We start from the raw sequence: 18440 nt of genomic DNA, 5'->3' as shown, positions 1-18440 counted from the left end.
GGCTGCTATGAACATAGTGCAACATGTGTCCTTCTTACCAGTTGGAACATCTTCTGGATATATGCCCAGGAGAGGTATTGCTGGATCCTCTGGTAGTACTATGTCCAGTTTTCTGAGGAACCTGCTAAACAGGTAGAAGCCCTTAAAGAAAAATACACAAAAATCCCTTAAAGAATCACAGGAAAACACAACTAAACAGGTGATGGAATTGAACAAACCATCCAAGATCTAAAAACAGAAGTAGAAAGAATAAAGAAAACCCAAAAGGAGGTAACTCAGGAGATAGAAACCCTGGAAAGAAATCAGGAAACATAGATGCGAGCATCAGCAACAGAATACAAGACATGGAAGAGATAATCTCAGGTGCAGAAGATTTCATAGAGAACATGGACACAACAATCAAGGAAAATGCAAAATGTAAAAAGATCCTAACTCAAAACATCCAGGAAATCCAGGACACAATGAGAAAACCAAACCTAAGGATAATAGGTATAGAAGAGAATGAAGATTTTCAACTAAAAGGGCCAGTAAATATCTTCAACAAAATTATAGAAGAAAACTTCCCATACCTAAAGAAAGAGATGCCCATGAACATATAAGAACCCTACAGAACTCCAAATACACTGGACCAGAAAAGAAATTACTCCCTACACATAATAATCAGAACAACAAATGCAGTAAATAAAGATGGAATATTAAAAACGGTTAGGGAAAAAGGTCAGGTAGTATATAAAGGCAGACCTATTAGAATTACACCAGACTATGAAAGTCAGAAGATCCTGGACAGATGTTATACAGACACTAAGAGAACACAAATGCCAGCCCAGGCTACTGTACCCAGCAAATCTCTCAATTACCATAGATGGAGAAACCAAAGTATTCCATGAAAAATACAAATTCACACAATATCTTTCCACAAATCAAGCCCTTCAAAGAATAATAAAGGGAAAACACCAACACAAGGAGGGACACAATTATGCCCTAGAAAAAGCAGAAAGTAATTATTAAACAAACCTAAAAGAAGACAGCCGCAAGAACAGAATCTCAACTCTAACAACAACAACAACAACAACAACAAAACAGGAAGCAACAATTACTTTTCCTTAATATCTCTTAATATCAATAGACTCAATTCCCCAATGAAAAGACATAGACTAACAGACTGACTGTACAAACAAGACCCAACATTTGGCTGCTTATAGGAAACCCACCTCAGAGAAAAAGACAGATACTACCACAGAGTGAAAGGCTGGAAAATAATTTTCTCAGCAAATGGTCCAAAGAAACAACATAGAGTGACCATTCTAATATTGAATAATATGGACTTCCAACCCAAAGTTACCAAAAAAAACCACAAGGAGGTGCACTTTATACCCATCAAAGGTAAAATCTTCCAAGATGAATTCTCAAGTCTGAATATCTATGCTCCAAATACAAGGGCAGCCACATTCATTAAAGAAACTTTATTAAAGCTCAAAGCACAAATTGCACCTTACACAATAAAAGTGGGAGACTTCAACACCCGACTCTCATCAATGGACAGATCCTGGAAACAGAAACTAAACAGAGACACATGAAAACTAACAGAAGTTATGAAACAAATGGATTTAACACATATCTACAGAACAGTTATCCTAAAACAAAAGAATATACTTTCTTCTCAGTGCCTCATGGTACCTGCTTCACAATTAACCATATAATTGGTCACAAAACAGGACTCAACAGATATAATAATATTGAAATTATCCCATGCATCCTATCAGATCACCATGGACTAAGGCTGATCTTCAATAATAACATAAATAATTCAAAGCCAACATTTTTGTGGAAGCTGAACAATACTCTACTCAATGATACCTTAGTCAAGGAAAAAAGAAAAAAAATTAAAGACTTTAGAGTTTAATGAAAATGAATTCCACAACATACCCAAATTTGTGGGACACAATGAAAGCAGTCCTAAGAGGAAAACTCATAGCTCTTAATGCCTCCAAAAGAAACTAGAGAGAGCCTACACTAGGAGCTTGACAGCTCACCTAAAAGCTCCAGAACAAAAGAAAGCAAATTCACCCAAGAGGAGTAGACAGCTGGAAATAATTAAATGCAGGGCTGAAATCAACCAAGTGGAAAAAAAAGAACTATTCAAAGAATTAACCAAATCAGGAGCTGGTTCTTTGAGAAAATCAACAAACTAGATAAATGCTTAGCCAGACAAACTAGAGGGCACAGGGACAGTATCCTAATTAACAAAATCAGAAATGAAAAGGGAGACAAAACAACAGAACATGAGGATATTGAAAAGATCCTTACATCCTACTACAAAAGTCTATACTCAACAAAACTGGAAAACCTGGATGAAATGGACAAATATCTAGACAGATATCAGGTACCAAAATTAAATCAGGATCAGATTATTGATCTAAACTGTCCCACATACCCTAAAGAAATAGAAGTAGTCATTAACAGTCTCCAGACCAAGAAAAGCCCAGGACCAGGTGGGTTTAGGGAAGAGTTCTATCAGACCTTCAAAGAAGAATTCCAATTCTTCTCAAACTATTCCACAAAATAGAAAGAGAAGGTACTCTACCCAATTCATTCTATGAAGCCACAATTACTCTGATACGTAAACCACACAAAGATCCTACAGAGAAAGAAAACTTCAGATCAATTTCCCTTATGAATATCAATGCAACATTGTCCTGTTGTTATAGATAAAAGGTATTTAAATGCTTTCTATATGTGCACATACATCTATTTTAAGAAGTTTCTACAATATTAAGTGTTAGTTTTCCATCTGCATAACATTTCTTTTACCCTGTCTTTTCATCAAAATAACCATTCATATACCATTTGTGTTTTATTCCTTTCCTCACACAAATCCCATGTTCATGTCTCTTACTAGTACCCTGACTTTTGTGGGCTGTCCTATTTAAACATATGTGTCTGAAGATTCAAGCTAACATTTTCATAAAAGAGAAAACACACAGAATTTGCCATGTAGAATATGGGTTACTCACTCAGAATGACGCGTTACATCTTCACTCATTTATCTGTGAATCACTTAATTTCATTTTACTTTTACAGCTGAATAGTACTCTATTAAAGTAGTCCTTATACACTGTTGGGTCCTAAGACCAACACTTCTCTGTCCCAGGACAAAAGATTAAATTAAGACTTGTAATGTGAAATGCATCCTAGCTGACAGGCAAACATGGACAAGTTTCAGGTTTAGAATTGCTGGAAAATTTGAAACTGAGTTTCTGAGCCATACTCATGGAACAGGCAGAGCATCTAGAAATATTGACTCCACTACCCAGCTCCTTTACTCAACACTCTGTACTACACCCTAAAGTAATGACTGCCTCAACCTGCCTGACCCAAAGCTTCTTCATATACTCCAAATGCTATTTCTTCTTTACTTCTTAGGTTTAGATTTCAGCTGTAGGAATTAATAAATTAAGGATCATTCTCCCAACCAGGCTTGGGATCATTTGTAGAAGAACCCTGGCATCTTGGTACATAGCACAAACAGTGCAAAGCTCTAATTAAATATCTCTGCTTGGCCACATGACTTCCTCATGTCATATGGGCAGAAATGCTTTTGGGCTCATCTAAGGATACAACTGAATATCCCTCCGGGAGGAGGGACTATACTCTTCTCATTATCATTGACTATACAAGTTTGGGACCTAATTCATTCCATTGTTGCAGTCAAATAAATGAGAACTATCCCAAGAAACATAAACTCTAATTTAATGGCGAAAGAACAAAGAATAAAGCTAGAAGATAGAAAAGCAAATATTTTAGTGGTTTTAAATAATTCAGAATAATAGAATTGAGAAGCATCTAATGGCAAGAGATAAGGGATACCATTGCATTTTATATTTATAAAGGAACAGAAAAATACATCTAAATATAAGATAGAAACAGATATTTGTAATTGACTGCATTTATTTTATGTTGGATAATAGTCACCATATCTTAGGTAAATAAAATTAATTATATGAAAGTTAAGATAAATGAATAAAGGAAAGAAATCAATCAAAAATTTCTTCTAAGAAACCTTAGGTCTACCAGCTCAATAGGCATTCTGGAAAGAGCTTAAAGTTAACGGTTTTCTTCAGAACAGGCAGAGTAGCTTGCAGTCATTATCAAGGATATTGCATAAAACTTAGAGATGAAATACACTAGAGAAGGATGTGGAGGAAGTTGGTTACAGCAGGCATCTTGGTTATCATATTCTGGGGATACTATTGTCAGATTCAATTCTTGAATCTTGAATTTCCATTTAAAAGCTCATTAATTGTGAGTTGAGTCCAAAAAGACTGTACCATGTATTTAAGAAACAAACCTGCTAGAAAATTTATTTCAATGATTCAGAATTACAATGTAATCAGTGGTGTAAATATGTTAAAGACAAAGTCATGAAGTCAGGCCAGATATGACTATCTAAAAAACATTATTTAGATAGGATCTCAACTGTGAGCCTATTGTGTCTCTTGATGTAGCCCAGTTTTTCTTTTGTGGTCTAAACCTCTTGTACTTTAAACTATTGAGGACCAGAGCTCGAGGATGTTCTATAAGGAAACGGACTTCTGTCAACTCTTAATCCTGAAGTGAACTTAAAATGCTCTCCAGAACAAAGCTTGCTTTGGGACCCTGAAAAGAGTCAAACCTCATCACAGAAAGTAAGAAGATATCTTCTATTCTCATGAAGGTTTGTCTGCCTGGAGAACCAAGTTCAAAGCAAATATCTTTTGAGGTCTTACTGAACATGACTGAATTTTGAAGTTCATTACAATTTTTCTGCATGTGTTTGCATTTTGTAAAAACAGCTTGGAACAGAAATAGAAGAGCCAAAAAAATTCCCTGCCATTTTTGGAGTCTAAAGGACATTTCCAGAGAAAAGAATAATGTTTGTATCATGTGTCATTAAATTTTATATTCTTTCAATATTAATTAATATGAACATTTTGAATGTTGGGTACTTTTTGATAATCAAATTCAGACAAATCTATTTAGCAATATCTAAAATTCAAACCAGCATTGCACTGTTATTCATCTTAAGGTCACTGCCAGTCAGTTAAGCAACTCAATAAAGCCAAGTCACAAAAAGCCAATCTCAATATTTTTAAGGTTCCCTGATCCCCTAAGAAAGTGTTCTTTTTACCCTTGCCAGATGTTCATTTACATACACAGATAGACCAAACTTATCAAGAAATCATCCAAAGTCTTGCCTGAGAATATTGGTAAACTTTTTTAAAAATACATTTTACAATATTTTATTATTTGTGAATGTGGTATATTTATGTGAGTTACATGCCTATATGTGAGATAATATGCACATGTGCAAAGGAGAGAGTCTTCCTCTGATTAGGTCTCCATCTTACTGCCTTGAGATGGGGGTCTCTGAGTACTCCGGAAGCTCAATGTTTGGGTAGGCTGCATGGTCAGAAAACTCCCAGGATCCTCTTTGTGCCTCTAGTATGGAGGATACTGGCATCAGCAGCAATATGCAGTTAATTACATGAGTACCCTGGATCCACCTCCTGCTTGTAGAGTGGCTGAACTATCTCTTCTGCCAAGAACAATTTCAAAAGATTTCATTAATGAGAATATTATCCACTGTATATCATTGATGGTTGGGTAGTGGTTAGCTGATGAAGAGAACAGTAAGTTTAGGTTTCAAGTATGGGAAGGATATGGGACAAAATGATAAAGTAAGTAAGACTATATAAGGGATGCTTAAAGAAGGCATTTATTTTTATCTTTTTACTTTTTTAATCAAGAAGAATTACTACTGAAAGAGCAATACCATAACTAAGTGAAGATTTATTTTATTTTTTAAATTTTTTTTTAATTTTTATTAGATATTTACTTTATTTACATTTCAAATGTTGTCTAAGTGAAGATTTTCTAAATGAAAAAAAATTGGAGTACATTCTTAGTTCACTGGGCCATATTAATTCTTGTAGGCAAGATATTCAGGGAGACATAATTTTCTGTCAAAATGTGGAGACATTGTGTTAGTCTAATAAAAACAATACATATTCGATAAGGAAGATTCACAAACCTGTTTTTGGTCCGAATTCTGAAGGCATTGGGCCTTTCATGAAGAAAAAATAATTGTTCCATGCTTTAACACTAAACTGTGGGACATTTCCTCTTACACAGCTCAAACCATTGCAGAATTCCAAAGGTGGGCTTCAGAATCAAGGACTGTGCTGCTGTGCAGAGGGGCTGGTCTTCAGCCTACAGTTAAAATCTTGTTGAATTTAATTTGGGAGAAGAGGGTGACATGCTCTTAACATAGATTTTCATTTGGCTGCATTGTCTTAATAAAGGAAAAGGAAACAGCCTTCCCTCACACTCACTACACAGCAGACATGTCCACATCTACACAGTCCTCACAACCATTCTGAGCTGCCATCTCCATTAAGCAGCTGAAGAATTAAGAAACTGCGAAGTAAGGTCTTTGTCCACAGCCTTAGTCTGTAATTAGTCTGTAATTTGTCACAAGGCCCTAGCTTGTATTTATAACTATCTGTCCTTACTACTCATTCTCTATTTCCTCCACCCTCAGCAAGCATTTCAGACAGTCTTGGTTCTTTTCCTAGAAAGGAAATACCTTTATTCTTGAAGAGTCTCTGATCATTGTCATACAGCCTAGAGTAGGTTGTTGTCATTTCCTATTGATTTTAATCAAAGGATGTAATAGCACCAAGAGATGTCATAATGGATCTCCTGGACTCCAAATATGATGTTTCTTACCTCCATTGTGGAGAGACAATCCAATTTTCCCTTCAAAATCTGGATCAATCACTACTCCTAACATATTATTCCTTTATTTACCTGTTGGTTTAATGGCATGACAAGCTCACACTGGCCAGGGGGAAGTCTGAGCTTCCAGTTCAGAACCATGATTGTTGAGACTCTTGGCAAGAGTGTTTCCCACTCTGAAACTAAAACTTCTAGGACAGTAAAACTTTAGATTACAGGAAGAGAAGACAAAATTTATCCTAGTGGGTATCTAAGAGTGATAGTGAGTGGAACTATCACTCCCTCTTCATCCCTTGATTCTTGGACCCATGGATCCTGAATATGAGAGAAACTGTACCATATATTGGATGCTGACTCAAGTCTTGAACTGCCCTTTGGAGAACTCCATCCTAGACCTCAAGGCTGCTGCCACTTCATTCGCACTGACATGGTGTCTTCAAAAGGCCATTCTATCTTTTTGTCAATCCAACTGTTTCAGCATAATGGAGACATAGTAAGACCAGTGGATTCCATAATCATAGGCCCACTGTCGAACATCTCTATGTAGGAACGTCTGATGTGAAGTGAATTCCTTAGTTAAAAAAAAAAATACTGTTTGGAATTCAATGATGGTGGATAAAGGCATTCTGGAAATCCATGGATGGTGGTTTTAGAAGACACATTATGTGCAGGAAAGGCAAATTAATAACCAGAATAAGCATGTCCTACAATAAGGACAAAGTATGGTCCTTTTTTATGGAGTAAGTGGTCCAATGTAGTTAATCTTTCACAAGGTCACTGTCTGGTCACCCTAGGGAAAGGTGCTGAATCTGGGGCTCATTGTTGGTCTCTAGTAGTGGCAGATATGGCATTCAGCAGCAGCTTTAGCCAGGTCAGCCTTGATGAGTATAAGTCCGTGTTGTCAACTCCTTCTCTGGCACCATGGTCACTTTGTTCATGAACCCACTGGGCAATGAGAGGTGTAGTTTAGAAGAGAGGTGGCTGACTGTCCAAAGAATGAGCCATCCTATCCACTTAATTATTGAAGTCCTCCTCTGCTGAAGTTACCTTTTAGTGAACATTTATGTGGGGTACAAGTATTCATTCCCTATTTGGAGAGATATATTACATTTATTTCCTATTTGGAGAGATATATCCACATACTTCTTCCCCAGATATCTTTCTCATCTGATTTCCAGTAATGCTATTTCCAAGTCCCTGACCATTCACCCAATCCATTGGGTATAGCCCATTAATCAGTGAATAATTACAATTGCAGATCTGGCCATTTCTTCTTCCGTACAAAATATATGACCATATCCCGCCCAAATTCATGTCCACCATGAAGATCTCCCTTTCGTGGTGTCTTTCAAGGTTGTCACAGAAAGGGCTTTTAATGCTACTGCTGTTCTGTCCCTGTCTGGGTAGTTTCTGTATAACATTCATAACCATCAGAAAACAGGCCCTAGTCTTCCCTTCCTCAGTCAAACAATCATAGAGCACACCCCATGAAACTATAGGTGCATGTTTGACAGCAGGTGGTTTTAACTGGAGTAGAAAACAAAGGCATTCAGGCAACTTCTTGTAACTTGCTTGTGTATTCGGGAACTGCTCATCCCAATCATATTCATCCATATATATATATATATATATATATACACACACACATAAAATCACTTTCATTGAATAATGGATTGCTTCTGTGAGCAATCTATGACTTTTTCATCAAATACAATCTAGCTCATGATGGGCAGTTCAGATTGCATGGTATCTTGGATATATCCTCAAACATTCAGTTTTCCCTAAGCCCTAGTAGTATATGAAGAGCTGGCTCTGAATGAGAGGAAACTTATCTAAAAATGGTGGTAGAGCTTTACTCCAAAATCCCAAAGTTCTCTTCTGCCATGTGCTTATAGGGACCTACCAAAGGTTTCAGAAAGTATCCCTATCTTCCACTAACACCTCAAGTATCATCAGGTCTACTGTATCATATGGTTCAAGTGGTAGAGTGCTACGCACACTCCAGTGTAGTCTGCTTGGCAGGCCGAGAGGCCTGGAAGCACTCACAACGCAAAGGGTTTCAGAGAAACTCAAACCTCCTGGAACCTTGGCATTCTCATACCCTGTTCCTGTGTTAGTCTGGTGTATGGATCCATGTGCACTCTTTTAGTATTATTATAAGTGCCTTTTAAGATTGAATTCTGACATAGCTAAGCCTTTGCCAGTGTTCCAACATCCTAGAAAATCCTTGAAGCCGGACAAACTTGGAATTCAGTAGAAATTCAATGAGAAGGTTGCCTATTCAGTAACATTCAAATTTACTTCTAGTGAAACTAATTAGGCATTACAAAGAACGGAGCTAGAATAGCTCAGGGCTAGTCTGCAGAGTGTTTACTTAGGACAGTAGCCAGTCTTACTCAAACAAGGGAATACACAATGGCCTAGCTAATAGGTGAGTTTACCATGTTAGGGAATCCCACTGAGACAGGAATCCCACTGAGACAGGAATCTTCACTACAGCCTGGTATAGCAGGCTACATTGCATATTAGAAGCAAGTTGGTGAATTCTTCTGACAAATGGAGATTCTCCACAGATACTTAAAAGAACAGCCAAGTTACATTCATACAAGAATTTATCAAGGCCTAGGAAATAGGGGAGTTGTGGTATTGCATTATTCATGAGAAGGTCTGCTAGAGCAGAACACCCTGGTGCTAGCTTTCACAAGGCTCAAAGGAGTAGCACAAATTGTGACTAGGGTGTGAAATCCTTAGCTGTCATTAGCTGACCCTAGGCAGGGTGGTTTTATCTTTACTGTAAATATTACCTGGTTCCTGTAAGTCCTTTTGAAGTCATTCCTTTGTTTTGTGTCAGGTAACTTCAATGTACTTTGCCTGCTGTGACATCCTAACCCCTTTATTTTCTGTATTATATAAGACTGGTGTTCACTTTGTGACAATACGTTCAGATTCTACACAATCTCCTGTGTTACATCTGTCTGTTATTTGCCAACTCCTTGTCAGCCTGTAACCAGAGACCCCCTTCTACTCAGTCAAGGGACCAAAAGGGTCTGTGGCAGTAGAGCAGCCTATACAAAATTCTGGACCAGTTGAAGAACCTTCAACCATTCCAAGCTCCACTAATAGCTAGTAGCTTTCAGAGCCACATGTTACATGGGCCATAATAACACATCCAAGTGAGGAATGTGCTGTCTCCTGAATCCAAGTAGGTTCACTACACATAGTGCTTCTATTGTGCTGAGAGGGACAGGTCAATATGTTATGATTCACCTTTAAACTAATATCTCCTCATGTTCCATTGCACTAGACTCCTAAAACTTTCAGTGAGGTAGAAGACTTTGAATTTTAGTCGGATTTGTTCCCCCTTCTCTGATGCACATAACTATTATCCACAACTCCAAAATGGATGTTACCTATTGCTGACTTGGTCCATTTAGCACAATGTCATCAATATAGTGCCCTAAGTTGATATTTTGTGGAGGAGTCATATGATAGAGATCCCTTTGAATTAAATTTTAACATGGACCTTCAGAGTTTATATATCCTTAAGGTAAAACTGTAAATGCATAATGTTGGCTTTGCCAACTGCAATCAAATTGCTTTTAATGTTTCTTATAAACAGGTACTGAGAAAAAAGAATTTGATAAATTATTAGCTGTATGCTATGAATCAGGACATGTGCTAATCTGCTCAAGTAAGGATTCCATATGTGGTACATCAGATGTAATTGGAGTCACTACTCAATTCAGTTTTAAATAGTCAAAAGTCATTCCTCATGATCTATCTTCTTTACTGGCCTGAGAGCTAAAGGGAGTTGTGATGGTAACTACTGCCCCTACATCTTTCAAGTCCTTGATGACTGAACTAACTACTGCAGTTCCCCCAGGGATGTGATACTGCTTTTGATTTCCTAGTTTCCTTGGCAGAAGCAACTCTATGGGCCTCCATTTAGCCTTTCCAACCATAATATCCCTCACTTCACAGGTCAGGGAACCAACATGAGGATTCTACCAACTTCTAAATATATCTATCCCAATTACACATTCTAGAACTGGGGAAATAACCACAGAATGTTCAGGAACTCACTGGACCTACTATGAATCAGACTTTAGCCAAAATTCCATTAATCACTTGGTCTCCACAAATTCCTACTTTTACCAGATGGCCATAATGTTTCTTGAGATCTCCTGTCAATTCAGAACCAGAATCCAATAGATCCTGGAATGTCTGATTGCTTTCTTTCTCTCAGTGTACAGTTTACCTTATAAAAGGCCTTAGTTCCCTCTGGGGAAGGACTGAAAAAAGGCTAACAGTAAAATTACTAGAGTAAAACTCTAGTAATTTTATCAGGGTCTTTATTCAGGGGAGCATGTACATCCCTTCATTCAAGGGATTTTGTGCCTATAAACTGTCTCAAGGCTGGAAATTGGTTCATGGACTGAGACTCTCTTTTGACATGATCTAATGGCACCTTTCATTTGATTGTGAATTTTTTGCTTGTACAGATTAAACACAAATTCTATTTCATGCCTAAAACACCATGATTGATTAGCCAGTACCAAAGGTGCATGCAAGTCATGCCATCATAAAATTCACTTTGTCTGTACTGTGCATTATGGGCTAGGTCATTATGGACATTGCTTTGTCTATGTGGTCCATTTGGGGTATTGGGCTATACAAAGACAGTCTGGTTTCCAGTTGGGCTGAGGTGTTGAACCCCGGGATCTGGTGGTGATAATTCACCTTCATGGGATGTAAGGAGTTCTCTCATGTCTTCTGGAACTCTGTCTCCTGTCGAAGTTACTGCCCCCTCAGCCCCCACAAGAGAAGCATGGTTAGTAGTCACGTAGGCAATGTCCCGAGCTTCTGACCTTCAGGCTAAACTCCTCCCCAGTTACCTAGCAACAGTAAAGACCACAAGAAGGGCTGCTTGGCCTGACCTTGTTCTCTTGCTTTCAGTCCTTTCACTTCTCTCTTGCTCTCCTCTCCTCATACTCTCTAGCCTTTCTTCTCTCTCTGTGTCTCTCCATGTCTCTCTCTCTCTCTCTCTCTCTCTCTCTCTCCTTCTCTCTTTCCCCCTGCCTTTCTATAATAAAGCTCTAAAACCATAGACAGTCTCTGTTCATCTCATCTGTGTGGGAACCTCTCTCCCTCAGCCCTCTCTCCCATAACCCCAGGCTGCAGGGTGTAGCCCTGGGCCCCTGGTCAGGGGCTGCCCCTTGTCTACCCCCATCAAGTGGGGTCAGTGGCTTATATACCAACCTGGGGCAGAGTGGAAAGTGTCTGGCAGCTCTCCCACATCCGCCTGCCCAGAGCATAGGTGGAATTCTGGCCATTATGTGGGTTATCCTCCCTCCCTCCTCCTTCCCCTTTTAGTTTCCACAGTCCATTATGATAACTACAATCACATTGCCTATGTCAATTCAGTGCTGTTACCTGGCCCCTGCTACTTCAGGGTTCAATTAATCCTATTGTACTTAACTCATCCTGATTCATCCATTATATTGATACTGAGCAGCCAGCATTGCCAATGTCTGGCACAAGGAAAAGGGGAACAACAGAACTCTTCAAATGGGATTTTTCCCCTTTCAACTTTTTGTGTCTTAGAGAATTAGTAAAGAGCATGTTTACTGGGACTTCCCATTGTGGAGAATTAGATTTTACACAGTGTACTCATTCTAGTGTTGCAATTTCCTCACATCCTATAATCTTTTCCTTAACACTATCCCAAGAGATATCAGGCATCTCCAACTCCTTTTCAATAGGCCATCTTTTACAAAATGCTTCAGCCAACCACTCAAACATTTGACACCTCTTTTTAAAAAACTGTGTGAGAAACCGTATTAAACCTAGAATCTCTACTCAGTGGACCCATAACATTAAACTTGGCTTGATCCAGGCTTTTATTCCTTTTACACTCTCAAATCCATTCCCATCCACATTTCTAAGAGTTTTGCTTTAATGAGTTCACCATTGTTATTGAACTCTTTAACAATGGAATGTACTTCCTTGTGGACTACACTTTCTATTGGTCCTCTAGGAGTCTGTTTAGGTTTAAGTCTGGTTACAGGTCTAGAGGAAGTATAGGTGGGCCCTGAGAGACATGAGTATCATCTTGCTTGGTATCTCCCTTAGAAAAAGTGGCTCCTTAAATAGCAGATAATGAAGTATAAATTTACCCAAGGGAAGGTGGAAAAAGGCAATATTTCAGGAGGTGGAGTGGTAGTATGTATTAAGCAAAGGGTAGAGAGATACTTCCTCAGGTAAAATAAACCTTTAAGAATCTGAGGTTTCAAAGTTCTCAGCTTCAATAGGGTCCTCTCTCACATCCCCATCTCATTCATTACCAATTAATGCCCTTAAAGTACCCATATTCTCTGAGGGTGATACTTTAAGTTTTGCTGTAGTTCAGCCACCTTTATAATGATGACTTCAGTTTGATTTTCTACAACTTGAGCTCTATGGCTGCTGAAGAGAAGATTCTATTCCAGAGCACACCTAGAACCCTTACACTATTCATGAGCATCTGGAGCCTGTCAGTTTTATCACTGATATTATTGTTGTCCTTCACCATATTCTGAGATTCCAGAAGTTGGCTAATTTTATCATAGACCTCATTCTTTTTCTTTGTCAATATATTAAGATATGCCAGGAGCAACGAAGCAGCAACAACATTTCCCTTATTTTTCACAAATTGTTAAAAATTTTATATACATAGTCACCAAATCCATTGACTTTAATAATTCATGTATTGGGACAATCAAATGTATTTTTCTCCTTTCATTTGTAAAATAGTTCACACCATGGGCCTTCAGCACTTCTAAAAGAGGCTTCTGTAACTGTAGGTATCAACAAACTGGAATTCATATTTCAGATACGTAAAAAGTTCTTCCTGCCAGGCGTGGTGGTGCATGCCTTTAATCCCAGCACTCGGGAGGCAGAGTCAGGTGGATTTCTGAGTTTGAGGCTAGCCTGGTCTACAAAGTGAGTTCCAGGACATCCAGGGCTACACAGAGAAACCCTGTCTCAAAAAAAAAAAAAATTCTTCCTTATAGTTCTGTTGTATTAGAACTACTTCTGGTTTCTGGTAACAGACTTATAGAATAAAGATATAGATTGATACAGATTTATGTAGATTTTATATATAGATATAAATATATATGATACAGATGCAGGTACAGATAATATATAGATGTAGATAGATATAAATTATAAATATATATGCCACTCAAGACATGGACTTGTCAGTAAGAATGAGCATAGTAGCAAAGACAATAAGCTTCTCTCTTCCATGGCCTGTATATAAGCTGCCAGCAGAAGATGTGGCCCAGATCAAAGGTAAATATTCCCAATTCAGAAGACCCAGATTCAAAGTTGCATGCCTCACTTCAAATGATCTAATTATGAGAAAAAGTCCCCCAAAGGTATACCCTGTGTGTAAGTTCTAGATCTACTCAAGTTGACAACCAGGATTACCAATCACAGGGTTTCTCCTTCCCTATCAACATTTCTGGACATATATCAGTCACAGTAATTATATGCTATCACAACATGAAGTCACACACTTGATAATAAAGGGCTTCAATGGTTAAGACTTCACTTTTCATTTCCAGATCTCTAATATTTCACAAAGTTCTTTAAAATATCATTTGACTAATAAATGCTTAATAAATCAACCAAGTACACGAGGCCAACAAGGCATGCTGTTTCTATTATACAGTAGATAATTCTTATAAGAATAGATTCTTCTGTCAAATTATTAAGAACCTAACATAAAAAGTCAACAGATATCAGACAAATGTATTTACAAGATAATTGAAGAGGCATTTGAAAACTCAGAATCAAGTTTATTTTCCACTAAAGTCCAAGTGGGTTTGTGCTCATTCAGCTTACTCTTCTATTGTATCACAGTGCTTCTTCAGACCCATTGTGCTCTCAGGATTAAGGAATCTCTGAGGTTTTCACTTTGTGAGCTTTGAAATGCTTTTGACATGTAGGTTATTTAGGTACAGAGGGGAAGGAAACTGAAACAATGGGAGTAAGCAGATGTGGTTGTTGGAATAGGTATGGACCCCATAGACTCATGTGTTTGAATGCTTGGCCAATGGAGAATGGCACTATTAGGAGGGGAGACCTTATTGGGGGAGTTGTGACCTTGTCAGAGAAAATGTGTTACCATGGAGATGAAGCTTTGAGGTAATATTTATGCTCAATCCCTGCCCAGTGTGAAACACAGTAATCTCCTTTTGGCTGACTTCATATCAAGATATAGAACTCTCTCTTGGGTACTACAGCACAATGTCTGCCTCCGTGATGACATACTTCCCACCATGATCATCATATATTGAAGCTCTGGAACTGTAAATCAGCCCCAATTAAATGTTTGCCTTTATAAGAGTTGCCTTGGTCATTGAGTCTCTTCAGAGCAATACAACCCTAAGACAGAAGTTGGTACTAAGGATCAGGTATTGCTGTGATAGGCTTGGCCATGATTTGCTTTTAGGAAAAGAGACTTTGGGACTGTGGTGCATTGCTATGATAGGCATGTTTTGTTCACAGTAATTTATACTTTGGGAATGCGGATTAGAAAATCAGTTAGACAGTTGAAGTGGGGCTTAATAAGCTATTCTACTAGAAACATGGAAGCCAGTAATGTTGAGGCTGATTTGAATTTTGGAAGCTTGGCTCAAGAGGTTTCAGAGGAGAATTTTAGTATGTGTCCTGGAGACTGTTTTTGTGATATTCTGGTGACTAATGTAGCTGCTTTTTGCCCTTGTCTGAGAGTCTACTAGGCTAACATGAAAAGATTTAGATTAATTACACTGTCAAAGGGAGTCTCAAAACAACTTAGTTTAGACTTTGTCCTGTGGTTCAATTCTTAAAAGGAACATTTTGATCAAGGGAAGCAAGCTTAGAAAGGAAAATACAAGATGTGTAGTACAAGTAATAAGGGGGATGTGTAATGGAACTAAATCCTGTGTTCAAGGATATTAAATGAAGTTAAGGGAGTGGTGACCTCAGGGCAAGATGCCACCCAGTGAACCTTATTGTTTATACATTTGCAGTTGTTATATCATGTTAAGTATTATTATGACCTGGTTATTGTTTTCATTTGGACATAAGGAGATATTATTGTGAGTCAAATAGGAATAGATTGTGATGACCATTCTCAGTTATCAACTTGAATATAAAAGTGGTGAACTGCAATTCAGAAATGGAGGACATACCCGTGCTCCATAGATGTTGAGGCACAATGGCCATAGTCATAAAGATCTTGTGAAAAGGAATAAAAGAAAAGCTTATGTTCAGGCATGGTAGTACACTTCTTTAATCTAGGGAGACAGAAGTCCACAAAAATCTGAGTTCAAGGACAACTTGGTGCAGGGCAAGTTCAGGTAAAGAATAGCTTAGTTTCAGGCATAGTGGCACAGGCTGTTCATCCCTGCACTTGAGACAGAGGCATGCAGATCTCTGAGTTGAAAGCCTATAGAGGATAGTCCAGGAGAGTCAAGCTTCGGAAGTGAAGGAAATCACTGAAAACAAAAAACTGGTGAAGTGTAATAGAGTAAGGGTGAAATGTTTCAGTCCCAGAATGAAAGAGAACTTGGAAGCTTTGACCACTTGGATTTGGCTTTGGAGTCAAGAATAGTGTGGGTTACTGGGACAATTGATGCTGGTTAACTGGAGCTAAGAAATTATCAGTGATTAAGAAGAAAAATAGCATCACTGAGGTGAAATCTTCAGAGAGGTGTTTTCTGAGACAATAAACAAGGTATGTTCTGTTTTTTTTGTTTGTTTGTTTTTTGTTTTTCGAGACAGGGTTTCTCTGTATAGCCCTGGCTGTCCTGGAGCTCACTTTGTAGACCAGGCTGGCCTCGAACTCAGAAATCCACCTGCCTCTATTCTGAAGAGGAAACTTATAGTTTCTTTGGAAAGTCAGTTATGTCAAATGAAGTTTAGCTGGGGCACACAGGTAAAAGGATGTTTTGCTAAAGCCGACACGTGAGATAATATTTTGCTGAAGACATAAGTGAAAGGATGTTTTGCTATAGCAAATATGTGAAAGGCCACATGATGTTTACAAGGAATATGAATATGATTCCCACAGACAGTGGGAGCTCAAGAATTGGTTGGCCTTGCTCTGCCACACTAGTCTTCACTGATAACACGCATGTATTGGTTCACTTTATATCGTCTTTCTGAGCTTTGCTTATGGTGACTACATAGAGAGAAATAGTAACGAAGGTGGATACTTATTGTTGCTTCCACAGACTCAGTACAGTTGGTGAGCCTCAGTTTCTCCTGGATTGAACTACTTTTGCTGATTCATGTGTAGTTTCTGTGGAGTGGACTGGAATGCAACTGCTGATTCATGTTTGGCATTTGACAGTGGACTAGACTAAGAACAAGGAATATTGGAATCACCTCAAACAATTTTTTTCTGAACAAGTCTACTTCCCCTGTATTGTAATAACGTTTCTCCAATATCTCTGGTGGGTGGTGAACTACAGGGGAGGTTGAACCCTTTCTTAAGAAGATTGAGAAGGATATATGCTTACAGGTGGCTCCCAACATGGGTTGACATTGCCCTTGATGTAAGGAAACAACAACAATTGAACAATTTTATTCTGTTTCAGTTTGCATCTTCTTCACATTTGCCATGATTTTTATTTCTCCCTTGCTATCACAATCTATTCACTCAATAAATAGTTGAGACATTAATTTACTTCTTCCTAAGATTACTCCTACTGTCCCTGAAGGTCCGTGACAATACACACCACTGGTTAACTTGTAACTTCCTTCTGTAGCATGCATAAAATCAGAAGTGCCTAATTTTGATTTTCTTGCCTGTTTGGTAACTCTTAACTGACCTCTCCCCACCAAATGACTCATATTGTTGTCTTTTTTGTTGTTGATGTTACCGGTTTTTGAAATGTACATAAATTTTATTCATATATACTCCTCCGGGTTCATTAACAATTCAAACTTATATTAGCAATTCCCATGACATGTACATGTCTTTGAAAGACAATACAATCCTGCTTCTTTAAAAAATTAAAATATTGACGTGACTAATAATGCTAAACACTAGGCAATCATTCTTTGACCAATATCACTTAAGGATTGCAGTTTTTCTTTTTATCTTTTTTCTGTTATTTTTTATTAGATAATTTCTTTATTTACATTTCAAATATTATCCCCTTTCCTCATTTCCTATCCAACCCCCTCCTTACCCATCTCTGCCCACCCTGCTCATTAACCCAACAACACCTGCTTCCCTGTCCTGGCCTTCCCCTACACAGGGGTACCAAGCCTTCATAGGACCAAGGGCCTCTCCTCTCAATGATGTTCCACACTGCCATCCTCTGCTACACATGAAGGTGGAGCCATGAGTCCCTCCATGTGTACTCTCTGATTGGTGGTTTAGTCCCTGGGAGCTCTGGGGGTACTGGTTGGTTCTTATTGTTCCTTCTATGGGGTTGCAAGCCTCTTCAGCTCCTTGGTTCTTTTTCAAGCTCTTCCATTGTGGATGCTGTGCTTTGTAAAAGAATGGCTGTGAGCATCCACTTCTGTATTTGTTAGGCACTGGGAGATACTATCAAGAGACAACTATAGCTTCCTGTCAGCAAGCACTTGTTGGCATCTACAATAGTTTCTGGGTTTGG

General features: G+C 38.3%; 1 protein-coding gene across 7 annotated transcripts in view; it reads right to left on the bottom strand.

Moving 5' to 3' along the window:
* The window catches only part of C1H8orf34 (chromosome 1 C8orf34 homolog), a 488137-nt gene that overhangs the window by 46576 nt on the left and 423121 nt on the right, over positions 1-18440 (bottom strand). The window lies entirely within an intron of this gene.

The sequence above is a fragment of the Mus caroli genome, chromosome 1, assembly GCF_900094665.2.
Source record: "Mus caroli chromosome 1, CAROLI_EIJ_v1.1, whole genome shotgun sequence".
NCBI lineage: Eukaryota > Metazoa > Chordata > Mammalia > Rodentia > Muridae > Mus > Mus caroli.
Note: the sequence above shows the minus strand (reverse complement) of the source record. Positions and strands in the feature narration are given on the sequence as shown.